At 41.5% G+C, this 6,063-nt stretch overlaps 1 non-coding gene and 1 pseudogene across 1 annotated transcript; both read left to right on the forward strand.

Annotated features, from left to right (window-relative positions):
- The first annotated feature begins 2,161 nt into the window (after positions 1–2,161).
- Positions 2,162–2,383, forward strand: LOC130110892 (small nucleolar RNA U3). Its single transcript, XR_008810105.1, has one exon. It is a non-coding gene; the product is annotated as a small nucleolar RNA U3 (small nucleolar RNA).
- A 935-nt stretch (positions 2,384–3,318) lies between these two features.
- LOC130110898 (small nucleolar RNA U3) lies at positions 3,319–3,494 on the forward strand (annotated as a pseudogene).
- The last annotated feature ends 2,569 nt before the right edge of the window (positions 3,495–6,063 follow it).

Raw genomic sequence — 6,063 nt, forward strand, 5'->3', positions numbered from 1 at the left:
CCTAATACAAACCCCAACCCAAACGTGTTGAAAGAGCCGTCTGTTAATTTTATCCAAATTTTGCATTCCGAGAAGCTCTGTACTTCGCATCAGAAATGCCACTGCAGTGATTTAGTTTGGCAACCGCCAAGACAGTCTCTGTTGCTATGGTATTATTTGTGGGATTAATTCTTAGCAGGAGCCAAGCTAACCACGGCAATGGTATTTCTGGTGGAAGATATGGAGTGTTTCGGAGCTTGTGGTTCGGATATAATAGGCGGCTGGCTCTTTCTACATGTTTTTGTAAGGGTTGGGATAGGTTTAGTATAAGGGTTTTATCTGCTTAGGCAGACAGTCTCTGTTGCTGTTGTATTTCTGCGAGATTGTCCGCCTGAACAGATAAAACCCTTACCATAAGTGAAACATGTAGAAAGACGCGTCCATTAATGTTAACCAAAACTTTCACTCCGAGAAGCTTGGTACTTTCCATCAGGAATGCCATTGCCGTAGTTAGCTTGGCTACTACAAAGAGTTTTTCTCTGTTGCTGTGGTATGTTCTGTGCAATTGACTGCCTGAGCTGATAAAACCCTTACAATTAAGCGAAATATGTAGACGGAGTCGTCCATTAATTTCATCCAAAACTATTACTCTATGGCTACAATGAAGAGTTTGACTTTGTTGCTCTGGTATTCTCTGTGTGATTGTTTGGCTGATAAAACCCTTACAACTAAGCGAAAAATGTAGAAAGAGCCGTCCATTAATTTTATCTAAAACGTATACTCTGAGAGGTTTGGTACTTTCCATCAGAAATGCCATTGCCGTGGTTAGCTTGGCTACCACGAAGAGTTGGTCTCTGTTGCTATTGTAATATCTGCAGGATTGTCCGCCTGAACAGATAGAATCCTTACTATAAATGAAACATTTAGAAAGAGCCATCCATTAATGTTATCCAAAACTTTCACTCCGAGAAGCTTGATAATTTCCATCAGTAATGCCATTTGCTGTAGTTAGCTTGGCTACTACGAAGAGTTAGTCTCTGTTGCTGTGGTATTCTCTGTGCGATTGTGTGCCTGAGCTGATAAAACCCTTACGCTAAGTGAAACATGTAGAAACAGCCTCCGTGAAATTTTTTTCCGAAACTGTCACTCAGAAAGTCGGTACTTGAGAAGAGCAGTGCCATTGCTGTATTTAGCTTGGTTACGATGAAGTTAGTCTCTGTTGCTGTGGGATTGTCTGCCTGAGGAGGTAAAACACTTATGCTAACTAAAACGAAACGTTGTAGAAAGAGCTTACGTCAGTAAGATCCAAAACTGTCACTCCGAGAAGCTGGGTACTTTCCATCAGAAATGCCATTGCCGTGGCGAGCTTTGCTACTGCGAAGGGTTAGTCTCTGTTGCTGTGAGATAGTTTTCCTGAGCTGATAAAACCCTCAACCAAAACATGAAGAAAGTCAGTTAGTTTGATCTAAAATTTCGAGTACGAATAAGTCGGTACTTAATTTCTGAATTTTCCTTGCTGTGTTTAGCTTGGCTACCGTGAAGTGTTAGTCTCTGTTGCTGTGCTATTTTGTGTGGGATTGTCTGCCTGAGCAGGTAAAACACTTACACTAAACCAACTGAAACATGTAGAAAGAGCCATCCGTTTATTTTAGCCAAAGCTATCGCTGTGAGAAGCTTGCTACTCTCCATCAGAAATGCCATTGGCTACCACCAAGACTGTCTGTTGCTGTGGTATTTTTTGGGATTATCTGGCTGAGCAGATAAAACCCTTACTCTTACGTGAAACATGTAGAAAGAGTCGTTTGTTAATTTCATCCGGAACTATCACTCCGAGAAGCTCGGTACTTAACATCAGAAATGACTTTGCTGTGGTTAGTTTGGCTACTATGAAGATTTGGTCTCTGTTACTGTGGTGTTTTCTTTGGGATTGTGTGGCTGAGCAGATAAAACCCTAACCCAAATCCTACCTCAAGCGAAATATGTAGAAAGCGCTGTCCGTTAATTTTATGCAAAGCTTTTACTCTGAGAAGCTCTCTACTTTCCATCAGAAATACCATTGCCGTGGTTAGCTTGGCTACTGCGACGAGTTGGTCTCTATTGCTGTGGTATTGTCTGCCAGAGCAGATAAAACTCTTACCCCAACCGTAACCGAAAGATATAGAGCCATCCATTGAGTTTATCAAAGCCTAATACTAATTTCAGAGATAATTTCTTTAGTTTTTATCTTGAGAAATGTTTTTCTAAAGTGCGAGTCCCGCCACTCACCATGATGAGCCTGGGGTGCTTCTCCCTGACCGCGAAGCAGGTACAGAGAAGTGGTTTAATCACTCACTCTGTGCTTTTGGTGACCGTTCAGTGTTGCTTTTATGGAGTTATCAAGAGGAAGGAGCCTGTTCGGTGTGGTAAAAAGGAGGGGCAAAAATGTAGAAATTCATCAATTTTATTTAAACCTACCCCTAAAACTTAGTCCAAACCCTAAAAACATGACGATTGTAGAAGTGCAATTCAATAAAAGAAACCCACTTGTATTGCTGCAAACCCCACCAACAACTTTTCAAGTTTAAAACGGGATAAACAAGAGGGAAGACAATGGGGGATCAAGTGTAAAGAATAAACAACCTCCAAATAGATCCTATACCCAATCCATCAAACTCTCTCCAAATTCGTAACCCTAAACCTGGGGGTATCTGTAAGCCAGTATTTGGGCATTGTTGAGGCGCCTGGTTGACATGTGTTGGCTCTGGCATTCAATTCTAACCCTTACCTTTCACTCGGAGAAGCCTAGTATCTCCCATCAAAAATGCCATTGCCATGGTTGGCGTGGCTAACATGAAGAGTGAAAATCTGTTGCTGTGGGATTTTCTGCCCGAGCAGGTAAAACTTTTACCTTAACACAAACCCTACCCTTACGTGTTGAAAGAGCCGTATGTTGATTTTTATCCAAACCTTTCACACCGAGAAGCTCTGTACTTTCCATCAGAAATGCCATTGCAATGGTTAGCTTGGCAACTGCCAAGACAGTCTCTGTTGCTATGGTATTCTTTGTGGGATTAATTCTTAGCAGAAGTCAAGCTAACCACGGCAATGGTATTTGACGGATAATACTGTCACGGAGCTTAAGGTTTGGATATAATTAACGGATGGCTCTTTCTACATCTTTCTGTAAGGGTTGGGATAGGTTTAGTGTAGGAGTTTTATCTGCTCAGGCAGACTGTCTGTTGCTGTGGTATTGTTTGTGGAACTACTTTTGAGTAGGAAAAACCCTCACTGTAACCCTACGCCAACCCTGGCCAAAAGATGTAGGAAGAGACGGCCATTAATTTTATCCAAAAGATTCAGAAGACTACACTTTCAGCGGTCATTTCTGTCGTTCTTGGTTTGAAAAATGTTTAAGTGTGAGTCCACCACCCACGATGATGAGCTACGGTGCTTCTTCCTGAGCATGAAGCAGGTACAGAGAAGTGATTTGATTACAAGCTCTGTCCTTTTGAGGCAAAGAGCGTGCTCTGAGTGGTAAAAGAAAAAAATTGAGAAAGCCATCAATTACTTTTATTTTAAACCTAACCCTAAAAACATTAAACTGCAATAGCAGTGAACTTCAACTAAAAAAAAAACTCTTATAATGCTCCAAACCTCACCAGCAATTTTTCAAGTTTAACACGGGATAAACTAATCAAGATACAGGACAGTGGCAGATCAGTTGTAAAGCAGAAAAAAACATCCAAATTGAACCCATCAAGCTCTCCATAACTCTTATATTGGGGTATCGCTAAGCCAGCGGTTGGGCACTGTCCGCCTGAGCAGAAAAACTTGACCCTAAACTCAAACACTACGTCAACCAAAACATGTAGCAAGGACCATCCGTTGATTTTTATCCAAAACGTTTACTACGAGAAGCTTGGTTCTTTCCTTCAGGAATGCAATTGGCGTGGTTAGCTTGGCTACTGCGAAGAGTTGGTCTCTATTGCTGTGATATTCTCTGTGCGATTGACTGCCTGAGCTGATAAAACCCTTATACTAAGTGAAATATGTTGAAAGAGCCGTTCGGTAATTTTATTCAAAATGTTGACTACGAGTACCTCTACTTTCCATCATAAATGCCATTAGCGTGGTTAGTTTGGCTACAATGAAGTTAGTCTCTGTTGCTATGGTATTCTCTGTGCGATTATCTGCTTAAACAGGTAACACACTTACCCTAACCCAACCAAAACATGTAAGAAGAGCCATCTGTTAATTTTGTCCAAAACTTTCACTCCAAGATGCTCGGTTTTTCCTTCAAAAATGCCATTGCCGTGGTTACCTTGGCTACCACGAAGAGTTAGTCTCTGTCGCTGTTGTATTTCTGAGGGATTGTCCGCCTAAACAGATAAACCCCTTACTCTAAGTGAAACATTTAGAAAGCACTCCGTTAATTTCATCCAACATTTTCAGTCCGAGAAGCTCAGTTCTTTCCTTCAGAAATGCCATTGCAGTTGTTAGCTTCGCTACTGCAAAGAGTTAGTCTCTGTTGCTGTGGTATTCTCTGTGCGATTTGTCTGCATGAGCAGATAATGCCCTTACAACTAAGCGAAATATATAGCAAAAGCCGTCCAGCGATTTTATCCAAAACTTTTACGAGTAGCTTGGTACTTTCCATCAGAAATTCCATTTTCGTAGTTGGCTTGGCTACAATGAAGAGTTAGTCTTTGTTGCTGTGGTGTTCTCTGTGCGATTGACTGCCTGAGCTGATAAAACGCTAAGTGAAACATGTACAAAGAGCCGTCCATTAATTTTATCCAAAACTTTCACTCTGAGAAGCTTCGTACTTTCAATCAGTAATACCATTGCCGTAGTTAGCTTGGCTACTACGAAGAGTTAGACTCTGTTGCTGTGATGTTCTGTGTGATTGTCTGCCTGAGCTGATAAAATCCTTACACTAAGCGAAATATGTAGAAATGGCTGTCCAGTAATTTTATCCAAAACTTGCACTCCGAGAAGCTTGGTACTTTCCATTAGAAATGCCGTTGCCGTAGTTAGCTTGGCTACTGCGAAGAGTTAGTCTCTGTTGCTGTGGTATTCTCTGTGCGATTGTGTGTCTGAGCCGATTAAACCCTTAGATCTAAGCGAAACATGTAGAAAGAGCCGTCCATTAATTTTATCCAAAACTTTCACTCCGAGAATCTTGGTACTTACCCTCCGTAATGACATTGCCCTGGTTTGCTTGGCTACCATGAAGAGTTAGTCTCTGTTGCTATTGTATTTCTGCGGGATTGTCTGACTGAACAGATAAAACCCTTACTATAAGTGAAATATGTAGAATAGCTGTCCATTAATTTTATCCAAAACTTTCACTGCAAGAAACTTGATACTTCCCATCAGGAATGCCATTGCCGTAGTTAGCTTGGCTACTACGAATAGTTGGTCTCTGTTGCTGTGGTATTTTCTGTGCGATTGTCTGCCTGATAAAACCCTTACACTAAGCGAAATATGTAGAAAGAGCTGTCCAGCAATTTTTTCCAAAACTTTAACTCCGAGAAGCTTGGTACATTCCATCAGGAATGCCATTGCCGTAGTTAGCTTGGCTACCATGAAGAGTCTCTCTGTTGCTGTTGTATTTTTGCGGGATTGTCCGACTGAACAGATGAAACCCTTACCATAAGTGAAACATGTAGACAGTGCCGTCCATTAATGTTATCCAAAACTTTCACTCCGAGAAGCTTGGTACTTTTCATCAGAAATGCCATTGCCGTAATGAGCTTGGCTACTGCGAAGAGTTAGTCTCTGTTGCTGTGGTAGTCTCTGTGCGATTGTGTGCCTGAGCTGATAAAACCCTTACCCTAAGTGAAACATGTAGAAACGGCCTCTGTCAATTTTTTGCCCCGAAAGTATCACTCAGAAGCTTGGTACTTGAGAAGAGCAGTGCCATTGCTGTGGTTAGCTTGTCTACGATGAAGTAATTCTCTGTTGCTGTGGGATTGTTTGCCTGAGCAGGTAAATCCCTTGCGTCAACCAAACCGAAACATTGTAGAAAGTGCATACATTAATAAGATCGAAAAACTGTCACTCCAAGAAGCTTGGTACTTTCCATCAGAAATGTCATGGCCA

This window comes from Lampris incognitus, chromosome 3 (assembly GCF_029633865.1).
Source record: "Lampris incognitus isolate fLamInc1 chromosome 3, fLamInc1.hap2, whole genome shotgun sequence".
Lineage (NCBI taxonomy): Eukaryota > Metazoa > Chordata > Actinopteri > Lampriformes > Lampridae > Lampris > Lampris incognitus.